Below are 21,261 nucleotides of genomic sequence, written 5' to 3'. Positions count from 1 at the left end.
GATAGTTTGGCTCAATATATAATAAATATAGTTTTGAAATGACTTTGGGTTAGAGTTACTTGTAGTCCAGCCTATAAGATGTGTACTATCTTATAGTCCAGCCTACAAAATTGTACTGTCTTATACCTGGTGGCTAGAATTGTTATCTGTATTTCACCCTTTAAAAAAATATCAAGTAGAGTTTATTTCATTTCATTCACATAGTAGGCTTTAGTCCCCTAGAATCTGATCAGTATAATTTAACATGTAATAGAATATATTAAATACTATGGAGTTAACTTAGACATACCAAGAAGAATATACTTGGAAAGGGTTTTGCTTATACAGTTGTGACTTACATTTCTGGGTAGTAGCACAGCTTTCCTCTCTCTCTCTCTCTCTCTCTCTCTCTGTGTGTGTGTGTGTGTGTGTGTGTGTGTGTGTGTGTATGTTTAAGTATTAAAGTAATTTTTTGTGGTGTTTACATCTAAGCACATGAACATACTTTCAACATGGCTTCCAAGTTTTCTGATTAACAAAGGGTATATTATATGCCATGGTTACAGATGTTACTGTTAAGTGAAGAAACATTTAGTTTTTTCCAAACCGAAAGTCCATTCTTAGGAATTCTATCGCCAGGTGTGGTGGTTCATGCCTGTAATCCCAGCACCTTGGGAGACTGAGGCGGGCAGATCATGAGGTCAAGGCCATCCTGGCCAATATAGTGAAACCCTGTCTTTACTAAAATACAAAAAATTAGCTGGGTGTGTGCCTGTAGTCCCAGCTACTCAAGAGGCTGAGGCAGGAGAATTGCTTGAACCGGGGACACGGAGGTTGCAGTGAGCCGAGATCATGCCACTGCACTCCAGCCTGGCGACAGAGCAAGACACCGTCTCAAAAAAAGAAAAAAAAAGAAACAAATTCTATGAAAAGCTGTTGCTCTTGAAATAAAGCTTAAAGCTGTTTGAAAATAAAAGTACCATTTGAGTCAGTGCCACAGTCGTTAAGGAAACAACTCCAGTAATACTTATTAGAAGATTAAACTATTTTGATAATAGATATTAGGGTAAAATACATCTCTTAGCTTGGCTGAGAAATTAAGAATCACTTTTCTAGGTTTCAGAAATTACTTCACTGAATAAGTTCTGATGAATTGGATTGCTCACTTAGCAATGCTGTGTATATATCAGTTATGGCATTTATCACATTATAACTTTATTTACATGCATATGTCCTCTGCTCCTTGTGAGCTTGAAGTGCAGAGTGTGAGTCTTATTCACCTTTTTTATGTAGAGGATGGTCATTTTAGCTATATTGAGTGAGTGAATTGCTGGACATGGTGGCTCATGCTTGTAATCCCAGTATTTTGGTAGGCTGAGGTGAGAGCATCACTTGAGCCCAGCAGTTTGAGACCAGTCTGGGCCACATGGCAAGATCCTGACTCTACAGAAAGATTAGAAGAAACTTAGCTGAGTGTGGTGGTGCATGCCTATAGTCCCAGCTACTTGGGAGGCTGAGGTGGGAGGATCACTTGAGCCCGGAAAGTTGAGGCTACCGTGAGTCATGGTTGTGCCACTGCACTCCAGCCTGGGTGACAAGAGTGAGACCCTGTCTCAAAAAACAAAACACCGCCAACAAAACATTTAAGTACACAGATACTAGGAAACAGATTTTCTTCTTAAATATTTTATACTCTATCTCATCCTCTTTGGTAGTTGTTCTTAATGACTAAGTAATAAGCAGATTTGTCATATTGTGGGATGCAGGATTTTTGTTCGAAATTTGTTTTCTCTCAGTCCTCATGTTCATGTGAAAGTGTGTGATGTATCAGGGACTGTCTATTGTAATTTCCCTTCTCTTATTCTTAGATACCGTGTTGTCCTGCCATTCCTGTCTTTTTTTTTTGAAACAGGGCCTGGCTGTTTTGCCCAGGCTGGGGTAGAGTGGTGAGATCTTAGTTCACTGCAACTCTTGCCTCCTGGGCTCAAGCCATCCTCCCATCTCAGTCTCCTGAGTAGCTGGGACTATAGGCACACACCACCATGCCTAGTTAATTTTCATATATATATTTTTTTTTTGGTAGAGATGGGGTTTTGCTATGTTGCTCAGGTTCCCTTGGCCTCCGAAAGTGCTGGGATTACATGTGTGAGCCACCGTGCCTGGCCATTCCTGTCTTAACCATCATGTACTTTAGCATACTATAATTTCCAGAAATTTTGCTTATGTGGTTTTTGTAAAATGCAGGTTAATATTGTTTATGTTTTGATTCTATATAATATGTTGGAATAGCACTATATCACTTATATCAGTATAGGTGAAAATTAGAATAAATATGTCTTAGATTTAACCAAGGTTATTAATATAGCATGAGAAAAACTTCATTGCAAGATCGTATAGTAATGATCCCTTTTATAGCTTTTAGTATGATTCTTATGTTGTATATATATATTTTAACTTATGCCTTTTATTTGCACCTGTCATTGAAGAGAAGCATCAGGGATCACTCTACTCTTTCTTCTTCCTAATAGAACTTGTAGGAATTTTCTGAAACACCGTTTCAAAGTGGTAGTTAAAAAAATAAGTAAAATGTACTTAGATTAAAATGTGTAATATTTAATTTGAAAAAAAAATACTAACATTGGAATAAAATTCAGCATTTGCGCAAATCAAGTAATTTTGCAGATTTAGTGTAAGCTTGACGAAAAGAAAACTGTGAGATGAGACTGAAAGAGGAAAATTGTGGTTAAAGGATCAACTGGAAGAAATCTGCTGTGAGAGATTATATTTATGAACAATTTCTTAAACAAAGACAACATTATTAGAAACTGTTTGTAATAAATTCTGTATGAAACGAATGTAAATAAAGTAAAACATGCTATTATACCTCGAAAAAAAAAAAAAAAAAAAAGTAAAATGAAGTATCTGAGACCTCTTACTTAAAATGATTGTCTGTTATGATATACTTTATCTTTTTGGTAGGAAGTATATATACACTATTAGATTGAATTATTTTTGTTGTTGTATGTATATGTATGTTTAAACCTTTCCATTCTTCATATCTTGTTTTCCAAATTATATACTTTGGGATGGGCATCTTGTCTTTATTTTCTCGTCTTCTCACCACTTTGCTAACTTGTCTTTGATAGAGTTGGTAGTTTACAGCCACCAACTTTGCATTTGAATAGGAAGCCACTTAGTAAAGAATTCTGTGATTTTATATATATGTTGTAGTAGTCATAAACTGGATAGTGAAAGGAGTAGTGTGGTTAATTCAGACTATTCAGACTTTCCTTCTGACTTGACGTGAAATCTAGAGATTTCTTCTGAGCCTCAGTTTCCTCATTAGTAAAACCTTGAAGTTTAGACAAGATAATGTTTAAGCTCCTTTCTGCTTTAAAATTCTACAAAATAGTATACTAAGTTTAAAACATTAAAACACTGTCTAGTCAGTAATAAACCGTATTTTTCTGCCTGTTTATTTATTTGGGTACATCAGTCCATACATCAGAAATGATTTTTATCGAATATGTGATTTGTATATAGTATGGAAGAAACCGAAAACTTTCCTTAAGTGCAGCATAATTGTTTGGAGAATATACAAGTTTGTTTTTTTCTGAATTGACAAGGTAATTCTTCCTGTAGCCGTAAGAGTAAGTTTCCAAACTGTTTAAAACAAATGATTAGACATTTGGTTGGAAGTTTTCTTTGTGGTTTGGGATTTGAGTTCTCGCTACTCCTGAAGTGTGGAGGTTTCAAGAACATGGCCCAGGTAACCTGTAAAAGGCATAAACATTCCCATCACTGGTTCTTGACTGGAGTTGGGTTAGTCTGGAGATGTCTTGGACTTTATCTCTGTTATATCATGAGTCAGGTAGAAGAAACCTAGGACACTTTTAAATCTGTAGACAAACCAGCAGACTTTGAGAAGCAGATGTGAGAGTCTAGGGAACACAAATGAATGCCTGATCATAAAGAAGAGCTAGGGAATAAATTTGAATGGTGTAAAAATGCTATTGTTATGGATGTCTAAAAACAAAAAATTCTAAAAATACTGATGGTAATTAAATCTCTGCCAACAAAATTTGAGTAAAAATTCCCAGAGGAAAATAATATTTATTTAGTACCTACTTTGTGTCAGGTATAGTGCAACATACATTAGTTTAAGTACATTTTACATAGCTTTTTATCTCAGTATTGGATTTTCTAGGATATGATATTCTTTATTCTTGCCTGGTTCCTCTTTATATGGAAATTAAAATCCCAAGAAAGCTGTTTGTAAAGAAATCTGAAGGGATAATGACTACTTGAATTACTTAACTGAAGCCTAAGGAAAAGGAAAAGTTGATCTGTGTTCATGTTATTTTCGTATGACTAAAAGTAACTGTAATATTTTTGACGAAAGGGTATATGAATTTTATATGACCAAAGGTTATTAGGAGCTGATCATTGCTTTGAGTTTAGTGTCTTAGATATAATTTTAATATGAAATATCAATTTTATTTTCCACATTTTTCTCCAGGCTGGGGTACAGTGGTGTGATCTTGGCTCACTGCAACCTCCGCCTCCTGGGTTTAAGCGCTTCTCCTGCCTCAGCCTCCCGAGTAGCTGGGACTACAGGCACACGCCACCACACCCAGCTAATTTTTATATTTTTAGTAGAGATGGGGTTTCACCGTGTTGTCCAGGATGGTCTCGATTTCCTGACATGATCCTCCTGCCTCGGCCTTCCAGAGTGCTGGGATTACAGGCGTGAGCCACTGCACCCGGCCTATTTTACATGTTTTTAAGCACTAACCAGGGCGTACCTGGAAGAGAGGGAATGAAGGTTTTTGTTGTTGTTTTAAAATACAAACTCAACTTTCTCCCTCCTCCTTTGAAGAGGGAGTGGAAGTAAGAGTGTAAGAGTATTTTTCTGGCTGTTTTTAATTCTTTGGAGGAATTGTTTCCTCTAAAAGTTAATCTAAAACAGGTTTATATCTGATGGCTTGTTTAGTGGTGTATTTTTATTTATTTATTTATTTACTTTTTGAGATGGAGTCTTGCTCTGTCACCCAGGCTGGAGTGCAGAGGCGCAATCTTGGCTAACTGCAACCTCTGCCTCCCAGGTTCAAGCAATTCTCCTGTCTCAGCCTCCCTAGTAGCTGGCATTACAGGCGTGCACCACCACGCCTGGCTAATTTTTGTATTTTTAGTAGAGACAGGGTGGTCACCATGTTGACCAGGCTGGTCTCGAGCTCCTGACCTCAGATGATCCGCCCACCTCGGCCTCCCAAAGTTCTGGGATTACAGGCCTGAGCCACCGCACCCAGCCAGTGGTGTAGTTTTTAATGCCAGAGTTTCTAGAGTTGGTGACCTAGACAGTGAATGTCAGAAATTAGGTATATGCCTAGTAGAAGAGCTTATATATTGTTTTTCTTAATTATGTTATATTTCATGCTAAAATGTTGCATGTTCAGTTGGGTCTTCTGTGACATAAGTATCCTAGCTCAGATTTTATCCAGATTTGTAGTCAACCTTGGTTTTTTCTGTTGTTCAAGTGGTTAAACTCTTTGTAAGGTTGTTGTGGCGTTTTCTTAAAGATACAGCAAGGATTTTATGTGACTAAAGGTTCTTTTAACGTTTATCCTGTTTCATTATACCTGAAAGTCTTTTATAGTAACTGTGATGAATATGTTTAGTTTATTGGTTTTAATATGTTTTTTTGGTGTGTTTTATTAAGCATCAGGGAAACCTTGTATTATAGTGTAATAGCTTTAAACTGATTAAACATTCTTTGGTCATCATATATATATAGTTCCTTTTTGATACAACTTCTGAATACTTATTCTTCAGTTGATTGTATAATAACCTCTTTAATTTCTTAAAGTCATTCTGTACCTCTGCAGGTTGACACACGTTTTTGATACTTGTATATAGGAATAAAGTTGTTAATTTGTATGCATGTCTGAAATCTGAAATTATAATCACTAGTAAGTTTCCAAAATAGTCTATACTGAGCCAGCAAATCAAGTATAAACACAAGGTCTAGCAAATCAAGAATCTTAGTTATCATGGTGTGGGACAAATAGTTGTGTTATATGCCAGTATCAATTGCCAGGTTGGTATTTTATTATTTATTTAGGATGGAATGAATGACACGGTCTTGCTGTGTTGCTCAGGCTGGCCTCAAACTTCTGAACTCAAGCAATTCTCCCACTTCAGCCTCCTGAGCAACTGGGACCGTAGATGTGTGCCACCATGCTTGGCTGGTTTTTAATTTTTTTGTAGATATGGGGTCTTGCTGTGTTGCCCAAGCTGGTCTCGAACTCTTGGGCTCAAGCTATCCTCCCACTTCAGCCTCCCAAAATGCTGGGATTACTGGTGTGAGCCACCGTGTGCGGCCTCAGTTATTTTTTTTAATCTGTCACCAGGAAGATGTTGTGCATTTTGCCATCCCCGGGGCTCCCTTATATATCCTAAGCAAGGAATTATAGTTTGGTGTGACGGAAAGACTGTTTCAGATTTAAACTCTGATTTTGTGTGCTCTTGGTCAAGTCAAATCAACCTTCACCAATTTATTAAATTAGTAAATTTAGGTGATTGTTATTTTATACATTTGGTTTACATTAGATATCTGAACAATGGAAGTCTCCCTCTATTCTTAAATCCTGTCATTGTTTTATTTTATTTTATTTTTTATTGTTTGTTTGTTTTTGAGACTATGTCTCACTCTGTTGCCCAGGCTGGTGTATAGTGGCGCAATCTTTGCTCACTGCAACCTCCACCTCCTGGGTTCCAGTGGTCCTTGTGCCTCAGCCTCCTGAGTAGCTGGGATTATAGGTGGTCACCACCACACCTGGCTAATTTCTGTATTTTTCATAAAGATGGCGTTTCACCATGTTGGCCAGGCTGGTCTTGAATTCCTGACCTCAAGTGATCCTCCTGCCTCGGCCTCCCAAAGTTCTGGGATTGCAGGAGCGAGCCACCACATCAGGCCCTTAATGTTTTATATATAATAGTTTACTTGCCAATTATTTAATTACATAGTTGCATGAGGTTGGAAAGTTTTTATAGAAACCTTTTTTCTTTTCGGTAGGTAAATCTGCTTATTCTGTAATCATGTGTAATATGTGTAATCATGTGTTCTGTAATTATGCCATCATGGCAGCTTCTTTCCATTGGCTCTCCTTTATATGAGACTCACATTTTTGTTCTATTTGTCTTCTTACATCGGATGAAGTTACTCATTTAAGTTATAATTTTATTTTTGTCTTCCTCAGGAACTCTCGTAGATTTGTGTTTATGTATTTGTGCTTATAATTTGAGGTAATTCATTTACTTCAGGGTCATCAGTTAAGCCCGGAACTGTGTTTTCCTTTTCCTTTTCTTGTTCTTGTTCTTTTTTTGTTGTTAGATGGAGTCTTGCTCTGCCGCCCAGGCTGGAGTGCAGTAGCGTGTTCTCGGCTCACTGCAGCTTCTGTCTCCCAGGTTCAACCGATTCTCCTGCCTCAGCCTCCTGAGCAGCTGGGATTACAGGGGCCCGCCACCACGCCTGGCTAATTTTTGCATTTTTAGTAGAGATGGGGGTTTCACATTGTTGCCCAGGCTGGTCTTGAACTCCTGACCTCAGGTGATCTACTGGCCTCAGCCTACCAAAGTGCTGGGATTACAGGTGTGAGCCACTGTGCCTGGCTGAGCTTTTTTTTTTTTCCCCCAAAGTATATAGCCCTAGAATTTTTCTTTTCTTTTCTTTTCTTTTCTTTTTTTTTTTTTTGAGACGGAGTCTTGCTCGCTCTGTCGCCCAGGCTGAGGTGCAATGGCATGATCTCAGCTCACTACAACCTCCATGTCCTGGGTTCAGTCTATTCTCCTACTTCAGCCTCCTGAGTAGTTGGGATCACATGTGCATGTCACCATGCCTGGCTAATTTTTGTATTTTTAGTAGAGGTGGGGTTTCACCATGTTGGCCAGGCTGGTCTCGAACTCCTGACCTCGTGATCCACCTGCCTAGGCCTCCCAAAGTGCTGGAATTACAGACGCGAGCCACTGTACCCGGCCAAGCCCTAGAATTTCTGTGGGAGATGCCTGGTGGAGTGTACATTGGCTGACTCTCGACCCTTTTCCCCTTTCCCCTCTGCAGACCTGTTCCTTTCCTTTCCAGTTCCCCTCCCCTCACCCCACTTCTCCTTTCCCTTCCCTATGATAGCTTGAAAAAAGGACTTTTCTATTTCATAAAGTATAGTAGTGGAAGATAATTGATTCAAAATAACATTTGATGTTAATATTGGCAATTTACCTTGAAAGATAATTTGGAGACTCAAGCATCTTAATTAAGAATGTGAAAGTTAAGAGGAAATGAGTATCTGGAAACATCAGAAATGTCTTAGTTAAGTACAGTTATTCCTAGTAACCACTAACCCAGGCCTGTCATAGGCCTGCTCCATTTTAGATATGATAGAACTCTATTCATGAAGACAGTGCTTTCCTCTGGGACTCCTGGATTACTCTGATAGTACCTTGAAGCAAGGATTTTGCCCTCAAATTTCCTCTCTGTATTGGCAACGTACTTCATTAGTTGGGACTTTATGTCCCATTATTACTTCAGTTAAAAGGATGCATCCTGTATCTTGTTTCCTTCTGAGTGTTAGAACCATACTATCTTTAGCTAAAATAGCAACCCCGTGGGGAAAGGCAACTTCTTTTTGGTCTATAGTAGTCCATCCTTGTTTGCAGAGGGTACATTCTAAGATTCCCCAATGAATGCCTGAAACTGTGGATAGTACCAAACCCTAAATATATTATGTTTTCCTATACATAAATACCTATGATAAAGTTCAGTTTACAAATTAGGTACAGTAAGGGATTAACAACAATAACAACAAAAGAGAACATTTATGACTACTGTAAGTTATGTGAATGTGATCTCTCTCAAAATATCTTACTGTCCTGTACTCACCTGTTTTCAGACCACAGTTGACTAGGGGTAACTGAAACAGTGTGGGTAAGAGGGACTACTCTATATTCTAACTATTCTAACCTATAGAAAGTATTTCTGTATATTAAGATGTAGAAGGTACGTAACCTTCCTGAAAACTTATGGAATGACATCCTAACATAATTTATTTTGTTGCATTGCACCAAAGGTGGTTTTGGTACATCTATTATTTGTCTGGTTTGGATGTAAAATACTTTTCTAAAGCCTGAGAAAGAAAAACCAGCTATTACTACCACGTGATAAAACTGCATATTCAGAGCACTGAAACTGGGGACTCAGTATCTGTTTGGTTATTTCAAAAAATTGCTATCATTTGTTAAACTGATTTTGTCCTCCTATAACTTCACTCCATTCTTTATAATATTACTATAATGCCAACGCCAAAAAAAGAATTATAATAGAACTACTATAATCAAGATGAGAAACTTAATACTATTGATTCATAAAATCAATACAGTGGTTAAATCCGAGGGTAGGAAAACATTCCCAGTGGAAATAATGTTCTTTATACAGGACATCTTGCCTCCTCAAGGAAATCTACAGTTTATTTTTGATGATGGTGTAATATATTATAAAATAATAAAAAGAACTACATTTGCTGAAAGAAACATAGTAAGAGTGGACAGAGTTTAGCCATAGTCTTGAAAGTGGCTCAAGCATTAAAAATCAAAGAGAGTTTTTTTGTGGTAATGTTGTGAAACAATTTTCAGTGAAAGCCAAATTAGGTTATAATTTTTGTTTCTATATCTTACTTTCATTTGTTCAGATTTTAAAAGGTGACTTGCTGGAAACTAATGATGTTACTTTAAGACTACTGCAACACTCTGCAGGTGTTAGCTTGACTTTTTCCATCATATGCTTGAGAGGCATTCTTTTTTTTTTTGAGGCAGAGTCTTGCTCTGTCACCCAGGCTGGAGTGCAGTGGCTGGATCTCAGCTCACTGCACGCTCCGCCTTCTGGGTTTACGCCATTCCCCTGCCTCAGCCTCCCAAGTAGCTGGGACTACAGGCGCCCGCCACCTCGCCCGGCTAGTTTTTTGTATTTTTTAGTAGAGACGGGGTTTCACCGTGTTAGCCAAGATGGTCTCGATCTCCTGACCTCGCGATCCGCCCGTCTCGGCCTCCCAAAGTGCTGGGATTACAGGCTTGAGGCACCGCTCCCGGCCTGAGAGGCATTCTTGATATGGTAGAAAGAGCAACATGCAGCAACCAAATACTGGAGTTCTACTCCTAATTTTAGTCTTATTACCCTTTGATTAAAATATTCATCATGTCTCCTTTGTACTGTTACTCTGAGAGTAAGATGCAGTAATATATGTAAAAGTGCTCTGCAAACTGCAAGCCTCTGTACTGTATACATTTAAGAAGAACGTTGTAATCTCATCATTATCTTCGCATACCATCATCTCAACCAAATCCCTTGGGACTTTAACCATTATGAAAGATGGTCACACAAATGATTTTATACCCCAGCTTTTTGGAATGGAGTGATTTTTAAAAATTTATTTTTATTGTAAAATAACAAAAAGTTACAATTTTAACTATTTTTAAGTGGTAAACAGCAATATTTTTGCCCTTGGATTTCCTTGTTGTATTGCCAAAGTTCATTAGTTGGGGCTTTATGTCCCATTATGGCATCAATTAAAGGAATGCATTAAATGGCAGTAAGTAAATGCACAATGTTGTGCAACCATCACCATCATCACAAACAGAAAGTATGTACTCATTAAACAGTGACTCCCCATTTTTCTGTCCCTCCAGTCCCTGGCAACCAACTGTTCTACTATCTGTCCCAGTGAGTTTGCTGTTCTAGGTACCTCATATACGTGGAATCATGGATTATTTATGACTGACTTATTTCACTTACTGTATTAGTCCATTCTCACATTGCTAGAAAGAACTACCTGAGGATGTGAGGGCAATCTGGCTGCAACATTTGTCACACCATTAATCTCCAGGGTTGATTCGACTGATCTGGCTGGCTAGATGGGTGTCCCTTTACTCCCTCACTGCTCCATGTGCATCCCTCCTGAAGCTGCATGCTTGGTAGAGGAGGACTGGTCTTTAGTCAAGTTTATAAGAGTAGCTGTGCTCCCCTGCTGGAACCTCCAAACAAGCTTTCAAGAACTACTTGAGACTGGGTAATTTATGAAGAAAAGAAATTTAGTTGGCTCACAGTTCTGCAGGCTGTACAGGAGGCATGGCTGGGGAGGCCTCAGGAAACATACAATCATAGCAGAAGGAGAAGGGGAAGCAGGGACAATCTTGTGAGAACTCACTATTACAAGAACAGCAAGGGGGAAATCTTCCCCCATGATCCAATCACTTCCCAGCAAGTCTCCCCCCAATACTGGAGATTGCAGTTCAACATGAGATTTGAGTGGGGACAGAGCGCCAAACCATATCACTCACCACAGTGTCTGACTTATTTCACTGACTTATGTCTGACTTATTTAACTTATCATAATGTTTTCAGGGTTCATCCATGTTGTAGCAAGAATCGGAATTTGATTACTTTTTAGGGCTGAACAATGTTCTATTGTATGTATACATACATACTTTAAAAAAACCTACTCATCTGTTCGTGAACATTTGGGTTGTTTTCATTTTTTGGCTACTGTGTTGCTATGAACATTGATGTGCGACTATCTAAGTTCCTGCTTTCAGTTTCTTTGGGTGTATACCTACAAGTGGAATTGTTGGATCATACGGTAAATCTGTGTTTTTTTTTTGAGGGAACACCAAATTGTTTTCCTGGAATACAATGATCATTATAAGGCAATATATACTGCAGTTTTTCTGACTGTTGAACCAAAGTCTAAACAATTAAAGAATCTGGTTGTTTTCAGATAGCTTTTTGTTGAGGGCTTGTTAAAAAACTAAAAAGGTAGTATGTGGTTGGGTTGTTCCTGTCAGCTACTTTTTATTATTATTTCTTAATATGTTATCCAAAGGAATATTGCAGAAAATTTACATTTTATAAAATGCTAAAATAGCATAAAGATGTGAACTGTCAAACAGATTATAGTAGAATTAAAATTAGAAAGTTATAATCCAGTCGCTTGGTTAACAGAATAAATTATGTCAAATTCCTGATTATTCATTTGTGGTTTTACTATTTTATGGATTATGACAACCTTTAATTCGTTCTGGCTCCTTTCTACTATTTACCTGCCTTCTAGGCTCTCCCTCATTCCTTCTTCTGTTCATGTATGTTTTAAATACAAGTTAATTTTGATGTTAATAAAAACAGTGAATTTTGATACGTGATTTAAATTTGATTTTTAAATTATCTGTACTGCTACTTGACTGCATATATAATTGAGAACTGATTTTATATATGGTTTTAATCCAATTTAAATCAATACTGGGAATGTTTTGTATCTCAGACATGGTTTTCTTTTAAAAATCATTTTAAAAATATTTAAAATAAATACGTAATATTTGTACATATTTATGGGGTATGTGTGATATTTTGTTACATGCATGCAATGTGAAATGATCAAGTCATAGTATTTGTGTTGTCCGTCACCTCAAGTATTCATTATTTCTTTGTGTTGGGAACATTTCAAGTCCTTTTTTTTTAAGTTGTTGTGAAATATACAATGTATTGTTGTTAACTGTAGTCACCCTACTCTCTATCAAACATTCATACTTACTACTTCAATCTAATTGTATGTTTGTACCCATTAACAACCTCTCTTCATCTCCCCTCAAGCCCCACCCATGCGCCCTTGCCAGCCACTGGTATCTGTCATTCTACTGTCTACCTTCATGAATGAAGATCAACTTTCTAATCTCACCCATGTGAGTGGGAACATGGGATGTTTGTCTTTTTGTGGTTGGCTTAGTTCACTCAACATAATGACCTCTAGTTCCATTCATATTGCTGCATATGATAAGGTTTCTTTTTCTTTTTCTTTTTCTTTTTTTTTTGAGACAGAATCTTGCTCTGTTGCCCAGGCTGGAGTGCAATGGTGTTATCTTAGCTCACCGCAACCTCCGCCTCCCGGGTTCAAGCGATTCTACTGCCTCAGCCTCCTGAGTAGCTGGGATTACAGGTGCGCGCCACCATGCCTGGCTAATTTTTGTATTTTTAGTAGAGATGGGGTTTTGCTGTGTTGGCCAGGCTGGTTTCAAACTCCTGACCTTGAGAAATCCGCCCACCTCAGCCTTCCAAAGTGCTGAGATTACAGGTGTGAGTCACTGCTCCCGGCCTTATTATTATTATTTTTAATGGTCAAATTGTACTCCATTGTGTATATATGCTACGTTTTCTTTAAACATTTATCCGTTGATTGACACTTAGTTGATTCCATATCTTGGCTATTGTAAATAGTCCGGCACTAAACATGGGAGTGCAGGTATCCCTTTGACATACTGATTTCTTTTCCTTTGGATAAACACCCAGTTGCGGGATTGCTGGATCATGTGGTAATTCTGTTTTTGTTTGTTTGAGAAATCTTTATGCTGTTTTCCGTAGTGGCTGTACTAATTTCATTCCTATCAACAGTATAGAAGAGTTACTATTGCTTCACATTCTCGCCAGCATCTGTTATTTATTATCTTTTTAATAACAGCCATTCTAACTGGGATAAGATAATATATTGTGGTTTTGATTTGCAATTTGCATTTCCCTGATGATGAGTAATGTTGAGCATTGTTTTTTATACCTTTTGGGCATTTCTGTGTCTTTTTCTTCTTTATTTTTTCATCTCAAAGGACACACACCAACATTTCTATTTCTTCTTTTGAGAAGTGTCTGTTCATGTCCTTTGTCCACTTTTTAATGGGATTTTCTTTAAACTATTAAGTTCCTTGAGTTCCTTGTATATTCTGGATATTAGTCCCTTGTCAGATGAGTAGTTTGTGAATATTTTTTTTTGTATTCAACAGACTATCTCTATTCTCTATTTTTTTTCTTGATTAGCAAGTGGTCATTGATTTTATTTATCTTTTCAAAAAACAAACTTTTGATTTTGTTGATCCTTTCTATTGCTTTTGAGTGTCTATTTAGTTGAATTCTGCCCTTTTTTTTTTTTTAAGTTGGAATTTTGTTTTGTCACCCAGGTTGGAGTGCAGTGGCCTGATCATAGCTCACTGCAACCTTGAACTCCTGGGCTCAAGCAGTCCTTCTACCTCAGCCTCCCAAGTAACTGGAACTACAGGGCTCTGGACTGTATTTTTTACATTTTTTTAGAGATGGGGTCTTGCTGTGTTGCTCACGCTGGTCTCGAACTCCTAGCCTCAAGTTATACTTGAAGACCTCAGCCTCTCAGGGTGCTGGGCTTTCTTCAGGCATTGAGTCACTGTGCCCAGCTCCTTTATTATTATTATTTATTTTCTTCTACTAATTTTGGGTTTGGTTTGTTCTTGCTTTACTAGTTCCTTGAGGTGCGTCATTATATTGTTTATTTGAAATCTTTACATATTTTTTGATGTAGGCATTTATTGCTGTAAATTTCGCTGTAAGCACTGCTTTTGTTGTATCCCATAGATTTTGGTATGTCGTGTTTCGAATTTTCATTCTTTTCATTTGTTTTTTGATTTCTTCCTTAATTTCTTTCTTGATCAGTTAGTTGTCTTTCAGGAGGATGTTTGTTTAATTTTCATGTATTTATACAGTTTCCAAAGTTCTTCTTGTTCTTGGTTTCTAGTTTTATTCTGTTGTAGTCTGACTTGATATGATTTGTATTTAAAAAAATTTGTTGAAACTTGTTTTGTTTTCCTAACATATGGTCTATCCTGGAGAGTATTTCGTGTGCTGATGAGAAGAATGTTGCGTACTGTAACTGTTGTATGAAATCTTCTATAAATGTCTTTTAGGTCCATTTGGTCCAATGTGCAGTTTAAATCCAATGATTTTTTTGTTAATTTTCCGTCTAGATCTGTTTAATGCTGAGAGTGGGGTGTTGAAGTCTCCCAACTATTATGGTATTGTAGTTGGTCTCTACCTTTAGATCTAATAATATTTGCATTACATAATGGGTGCTCTGTAGTTGGGTGCATATGCATTTAGCTACTTCTGCTTTCTTTTGGTTTCCATTTGCATGGAATGTTTTTTTCCATCTCTTTACTTTCAGTCTGTATGTGTCTTCACAGGTAAGATGAGATTCCTGTAGGCAACATATAGCTGAGTCATGTTTCTTTTATCCATTTAACCAGTGTTTATCTTTTAAGTGGAAAGTTTAATCCTTTTACAGTCAAAGTTATTATTGGGATGTGAGTGCTTAATTCCTGCCATTTTATTAATTTCTTGTTATTTTGTATACTTTTTGATTTTCGTTGGCTTTTTTTGAGATGGACTGTCACTCTGTTGCCCAGGCTGGAGTGCAGTGGTGCGATCACACATGGCTCGCTGCAGCCTTGACCTCCTGGGCTCAGGTGATCCTCCCACCTCAGCCCCGCTTAGTTGGGACTAAAGGTGTACACCACCATGCTTGGCTAATTTTAAAAATGTTTTGTAGAGATAAGGTTTTGCCATGTAGCTCAGGCTGGTCTCAAACTCCTGGGCTCAAGCAACCTGCCTGTTTTGGCCTCTTGAAGTGCTAGGATTACAGATGTGAGCTGCTGTGCCCAGCCTATATATTCTTTTGTTCCTTTCTTTTTCTGTTATTGTTTATCATTGTGGTTTGGTGGTTTTCTGTAGTGGTAACGTTTGACTTCTTTTTCTCATTTGTATATCTAGTCTACCAGTTACCTTTATATTTCTGTGTATTTTCATGATGATGATCATCATCTTTTTGCTTCCAGATGCAGAATTCCTTTGAGCATTTCTTGTACAGTTGGTCTAGTTGTGACAAATTACCTGTTTTTGCTTGTGTGGTAAGAACTTTATTTCTCCCTCATTTCTGAAAGATATTTTTCTTGGGTGTAATCTTGGCTGCCAGGTATTTTTTTCTTTTAACACTTTGAATATATCATCCCATTTTCCCCTGGCCTGTAAGGTTCTGCTGAGAAATCTGCTGTTAGTCTGATAGGGGTTCCCTTGTAAGTGATGAGATGCTTTTCTGTTATTGTTTTTAGAATTCTGTCTTTGTCTTTGACTTTTCACAGTTTGACTGTAATGTGCCTTGGCAAATACCTTTTTGAATTGTATCTATTTGAGAATCTCTGAGGTTCCTATATCTGGGCGTCTAAATTGCTTTATAGACTTGGTAAGTTTTCAGCTCTTATTTTGTTAAGTAGGTTTTCTGTCCCTTTCGTTTTTTCTTTGCCTTCTGGGGCACCAAAAATTTGAATATTTGGTCACTTTATGGTGTCTGTATTGTCACGTATGCTGTGTTTATTCTTCTTTATTTTTATGTTATTGGATTATTTCAAAATACCTATCTTAAAGTTCTGAAATTCTTTCTTCTGCTTGATCTAGTCTATTATTGAAGCTTTTGAAAGAATTTTGTATTTCATTCATTTAATTCTTTACTTCTAATAGTTTCATTTGGTTCTTTTTGATGATATCTATCTTTTTTTTTTGGAGACAAGGTCTCACTCTGTTGTCCAGGCTAGAGTGCATTGGTGCGATCTTGGCTCACTGCAACCTCTGCCTTCCGGGCTGAAGCAATCCTCCCACCTCAGCCACCTGAGTAGTTGGGACTACAGGTTCACGCCACCACACCAGGCTAATTTTTTTGTATTTTTTCTTGTTTTTTTTTTTTTTGTTTGTTTGTAGAGATGGGGTTTTGCCATGTTGTCTAGGCTGGTCTCAAACTCCTGGGTTCAAACGATCCACCTGCCTCAGCCTCCCAGAGTGCTGGGATTACAGATGTGAGCCTGGCCCTCTGGTATCTGTCTTTTTGGTAAATTTCTTATTCGTATTCTAAATTTTATGATTTCTTGGTATTGTGTCTGCATATTGTATCTCACTTAGCTTTTTAAATATTATTTTGAATTCTTTTTCTGGGATCTCATAAATTTCTTTTTCATTGGAATCTATTGCTGCAGAATTATTGTGTTACTTTAGAGGTCATATTTCCTTGCTTTATCATGTTTCTTGGGTCCTTACTGCGCATATGGTATAACAGTCACTTCTTCCAGTTTTTTGAATTTGCTTTCTTAGGCAGGGGCTTTTTCCTGAAGATGTGCATATGATGTTGATTGGGTAGGGCATTTTGGCATTAATCTGGGTGCATGCAGTGGTATAGTCTCCGTATAAATTATTCGGCTATTTACAGCGTTAGTAGTGTGTCTGATTTTCTCAGTGATGTAGGGTTTGGTTTGTTAGTGGAGTCTGCGGTGAGGCTTAGCTGGGGACAGGTTCACCAAGTGGGCCTGTCCTTGGGCCTCAGGGCAATGTATGCTGGCACTGGTATTAGCAGGTCTGGGTGGGCTGGTTCTTGGGCCTCCAGGTGGCTTACTTGGGTGTTGGTAGGGGCAGTGGCTGGCCAGTTGGGTGGGCAGATTCTCAGGCCCCTGGGCAGCTTATGTTGATAGTGGGAAAACCCTCTGTTTCCCAAGTGGCATGTGCTGATATTGGCAGTGGCTGCAATGGGCTGGGCAGATCAGTCTCCAGGCCTGCAGGTGGTGCATGTGGTTGGGGACCAGCTGTGGTATTTAATGGCAGATTGAGTGGGCTAAATCTAGGCCTCTAGGAGAAGTGTTCACATGTTAACAGTGGTGGAGGGGGCTGGGTAGACCTGTCCTCAGGCCCACTAGTAATGTGTGTGGGTGTTGGCTGTGGTAGGCGGGGGTGGGGTGATCCCCATGGCCCCAGTGGAGTGCTCGAGTGGGGCCCTGCTACTGGAGAGGGAAGGGTTGCTTTCACTGGCACCAGACATAAGCAGTCAGCTGATGAGTGGGTCCTTGGGCCCCAGGCGGCAGCTGTCGACAGGGTAGACTGTCCTCAGGACACTTGTAAAGGTGTAGTAGCTCCACTGCTTGGGGCAGCAGGGTCACTGCCAATGGTTTGTGGTTTAGCACCAATGGCAGCAGCCAGCAGGAGTGGTAGCTTTGGATGGTGGGTGTCTATAATTCTAACCTTAGGCCGCCTTGGGGCACATGAAAATGCACAGCAGCTCTGCTGCTGCCAGTGGTTTACACTTTGGCTTGGGGGCAGCATCGGATCACAACAGTGGCTGTAGGTGGGGGATGTAAGTGGACTCCAGGGATATGGAGATGCAGGGGCTGTTTTGCTCCAAGGCAGGATACAGTCTTGTTGGGGCTGGGCACTCAAAATGTGCTGTGCTGTAGGTGTTTGGGACCAAGGAATGGAGGAGACCCCTCATGAGCAATGTCATCATGTGGTCTCCAGACAGCTCCCTTTGTCAGTATGAGATGATTTTCTTACTATGAAATCAATATTGGCCAGGCACGGTGGCTCACATCTGTAATCCCAGCACTTTTGGAGTCTGAAGCAGGTGGATCACCCGAGATCAGGAGTTCGAGACTAGCCTGGCCAATATGGTGAAACCCCATCTCTACAAAAGTAACAAAAATTAGCTGGGCATGATGGCGGATGCCTGTAATCCCAGCTGCTTGGGAGGCTGAGGCGGAAGAATCACTTGAACCTGGGAGACGGAGGTTGCAGTGAGTTGAGATTGTGCCATTGCACTCCAGCCTGGGTGAGAGAGAGTGAGACTCCGTCTTGGGGGAAAAAAAAAAAAGAAAGAAAAAAAAATCAATATTAAGACTGTAAGGGGCCTACGTCAAGTGTTCTTAACTTCTGTTTTCCTTCTAAGTTGTTTATCTAGCTTGTACTTAGATACCTTAATAGATATATAAATATTTCTTTAGGTAGGATGCATAGCATAGAATTTTTGTTGTTGTTGTTTTTGAGACAGGGTCTCACTGTCACCCAGACTGGAATGCAGTGGCGCGATCTCAGCCCACTGCAACCTCTGCCTCCCAGACTCAGGATTTTCCCGCTTCAACCTCCCAAAGTGCTGGGAGTAGCATGCACCACTACCACCTGGCTGATTTTTGTATTTTTATTTTAATTTTTGAGGTAGAGTCTTACTCTTGTTGCCCTGGCTGGAGTGCAGTACAGTGGTGCAATCTTGGCTCACCTTAACCTCCGCCTCCTGGGTTCAAGCGATTATCCTGCCGCAGCCTCCCCAGTAGCTGGGATTACAGGCATGTATCATCACACCCAGCTAATTTTGTGTTTTCAGTAGAGATGAGATTTCACCATGTTGGTCAGGCTTATCTTGAACTCCTGACCTCAGGTGATCCACCCGCCTCAGCCTCCCAAAGTACTGGAATTACAAGCGTGAGCCACTGCACCCTGCCTAATTTTTGTATTTTTAGTAGAGACAGGGTTTCAGCATGTTGGCCAGGCTGGTCTTGAACTCCTGACCTGAAATGATCTATCTGCCTCAGCCTCCCAAAATATTGGGGATTACCACCACCACCGTGCCCGGCCAGGATGTTTGTTTCTTTTTTTTTTTTTTTTGACAGAGTCTCGCTCTGTCAGCCAGGTCTTATATTAAATATCTTTTTGTCGCTTTTGCCCTCAATTTTTTTTTATTCCGTATAGAATACTAGTGCTTTCACTTAACAGTGGTTTCAGGGTACCCTTTTGCTGAACAGTAAATCTTCTTATTTTTTTTATTTTTTTTGAGACAGAGTCTCACTCTGTCGCCCAGGTTAGAGTGCAGTGGCGTGATCTCCGCTCACTGTAAGCTCCGCCGCCTCCTGGGTTCACGCCATTCTCCTGCCTCAGCCTCCCTAGAAGCTGGGACTACAGGCGCCCGCCACCACACCTGGCTAATTTTATTTGCATTTTTAGTAGAGACGGGGTTTCACCGTATTAGCCAGGATGGTCTCGATCTCCTGACCTCGTGATCCGCCCGCCTTGGCCTCCCAAAGTGCTGGGATTACAGACGAGATAGTGTTTTTATAGTAACTGTAAATATGTAGATATGATAAATTAGTGATTTTTCAAAATAGTATGATCCTTTATAAATAGAATCTATGTATTTACAGTCACATATATGGCCCAGAATTTCCTATCAGTTTTCACAAATAATTTTATGAAAATACATGATAGGCAGCAAAAATTGAGGCAGGATACTTGTTTGTTCAGGAGAGTCTATTTTTAAGTTTGTGAAGTTCCCATTTAGAAGATGTATTTGGCTTTGTTGATTACTTATAGCAGTAGCTTGGGTCCCTAAGGCTCTAAGGAGAAAGCCTGGAGTCCTTGTCACAGTACCTGGGAATCCCTGGGAGTTTTTTGGCAAGAGGAATGTGAGTACAGCCTCAAAATAAAAGGGTGCCAAGATTGACATGAAATGAAGGAAAAGAGAAAATAGACAATGTTTAAGAATGGACACAATATTTTGAAGCTAGTAAATGTATGCTACTGACTCCTATTTACATAAAATATATTCATGTTAGGCATATAGTTGGAGGTACGTTTGACAAATGTATATACTTAGACAACTGCCATTGAAATCAAGATAAAGAATGTTTCCATCATATCACAAAATTCCCTCATTACTTTTTACTCTTAGTCTCCACCCTAGGCAACTACTGATCTGCTTCCTATCGCTATAGGTAGATTTTGACTGTTCCAGAATTATGTATCAATGGAATTAGACTCTTCATTCTTTTGTGTCTTAACAAAAGTGCATATTTTCAGTAGTTGGCGTGTTTTCTTTTTTTAATTTCTGAGTAGTTTGCCATTATATAAATACATCTTTCCCTTTACTTGTTGATAGACATTTAGGTTATGTTCAGTTTTTGGCTATTATAAATAAAGCTGCTGCGAACATTTGTGTTCAGTTATTTATGTGGATATATGCTTTATGTTTTCTTTTTTCTTGAGTAGAATTGCTGGGTCATAAGGTTTTTTTGTTTGTTTGTTTTTAGAGGGAGTCTTCCTCGGCCTCCCAGAGTGCTGGGATTACAGGCATGAGCCAACTCGCCTGGCCTTGTTTGTTTTTGTTTTGAAATGGGAGTCTTGTTCTGTTTCCCAGGCTGGAGTGCAGTGCTGCGATCTCAGCTCACTGCAACCTCCTCCTCCCGGGTTCAAGCAATTCTCTTGCCTTAGCCTCCCAAATCGCTGAGATTACAGGCACCTGCCACCACACCTGGCTAATTGTTGTATGTTTAGTAGAGACGGAGTTTCACCATGCTGGCCAGGCTGGTCTTAAACTCCTGACCTTCAGTGATCTGCCTGTCTCGGCCTCCCAAAGCGCTGGGATTATAGGCATGAGCCACTGTGCCCAGCCCAGTTTTTATATGTTTGACTTTGTAAGAAAGTGCTGAACAGTTTTCCAAAGTGATGTTGTGATTTTGCATTTCAATCAGCAGTGTGTGAGTTCCAGGTACTCAACATCCTACTAATATTTGGAGATGTTATTCTAGCAAAGG

The 21,261-nt window shown here is 39.2% G+C and overlaps 1 protein-coding gene across 2 annotated transcripts in view; it reads left to right on the top strand.

The window, feature by feature from the left end:
• Window positions 1–21,261, top strand: part of ADAM10 (ADAM metallopeptidase domain 10) — a 155,795-nt gene that overhangs the window by 36,001 nt on the left and 98,533 nt on the right. The gene's annotated exons all lie outside the window — the stretch shown is intronic.

This window comes from Theropithecus gelada, chromosome 7a (genome assembly GCF_003255815.1).
Source record: "Theropithecus gelada isolate Dixy chromosome 7a, Tgel_1.0, whole genome shotgun sequence".
NCBI classification, from domain to species: Eukaryota; Metazoa; Chordata; class Mammalia; order Primates; family Cercopithecidae; genus Theropithecus; species Theropithecus gelada.
This window is presented reverse-complemented; position numbering and strand designations above follow the sequence as displayed.